We start from the raw sequence: 1,031 nt of genomic DNA on the forward strand, positions 1-1,031 counted from the left end.
TGATGATGTCAAATTTGTCCTCTGTTCCTTCCCTGTTCTTGCAGCTCCACAATGGGATCGTCCTTTTGACCTGCATGTGGATGCAAGTGATGTAGGTGCAGGTGCGGTCTTATTTCAGCAAGATGATGATGGAGTTGATCGACCTGTGAGTTTCTACTCTAAAAAATTCAACCATTTTCAGGTGAACTATTCTGTCATTGAAAAAGAGACATTGGCACTAATTTGGGCTTTACAGCATTTTGAAATATATTTGGATTCTGGTAGTGTTCCTCTGGTGGTCTATACTGATCACAATCCCTTAACATTTTTGCATTCATTGCAGTGTCCAAATCGCAGATTGATGCGATGGATGTTGTTTTTGCAGCCCTATTGTCTGGATATCCGCCATATTAGGGGCTCGGATAATATTGTGGCAGATGCTTTGTCCAGGGCACCATGTGTTTAGGTTTGATGTTCAGTCCCCTTTTCTCCAAGTTTCTTATAGGCTTTTCCAGTGGCTAGGGTGGCTGAGCTATTGAGGTGGGGATTGAATGGGTGACTGTGGTAAGACTGCAAAGTCCATTAGTATTGCAATTGTCACCTAGTTGTTAGTCTAAATCGCTGTGTCTTTGGGAGTTCCTGTTAGGACTCCACTTGTATGGGGGGGAGTGTGACGATCCCCTCCTGCCCAGTAGGTGTCTCTAGTCCTCTACATGTTTGTTCTTGTTTTTTTTTCCAGGAAGCAGGTAGATGGACTGGTAATTGCACACACCGGTAGAGGATAAAAGTGGACGACTAGCCAGTCACGGTCTGCTTGTTTGCCCTCCGGACCCGTCCGGAACGAGCAGCATTGGTCCGCACTTCTCTCTGACTGGCTGGCCTGATCTCACAGAGCGCATTTTTGTTATCAAATAAATTATTGTTTCTATAGATCCGCTCGTCTGTCTCCCTTTTTGTCCTCGCCTTCGAGATGGGCGTGACAAATGGGGGCTCGTCCGGGCAAATTTGTTAAAACCCTATTACACTCGGGAGTCACAGGTATCCAGCAAAGA

At 45.7% G+C, this 1,031-nt stretch overlaps 1 long non-coding RNA gene across 1 annotated transcript; it reads left to right on the forward strand.

Moving 5' to 3' along the window:
- The first annotated feature begins 8 nt into the window (after positions 1 to 8).
- Positions 9 to 911, forward strand: LOC106943694 (uncharacterized). The gene is made up of 2 exons (XR_001423987.1): positions 9 to 543; positions 719 to 911. It is a non-coding gene; the product is annotated as an uncharacterized LOC106943694 (long non-coding RNA).
- The last annotated feature ends 120 nt before the right edge of the window (positions 912 to 1,031 follow it).

This window comes from Poecilia latipinna, unplaced genomic scaffold (genome assembly GCF_001443285.1).
Source record: "Poecilia latipinna isolate Pla-1442-1.1 unplaced genomic scaffold, P_latipinna-1.0 Scaffold5725, whole genome shotgun sequence".
NCBI classification, from domain to species: Eukaryota; Metazoa; Chordata; class Actinopteri; order Cyprinodontiformes; family Poeciliidae; genus Poecilia; species Poecilia latipinna.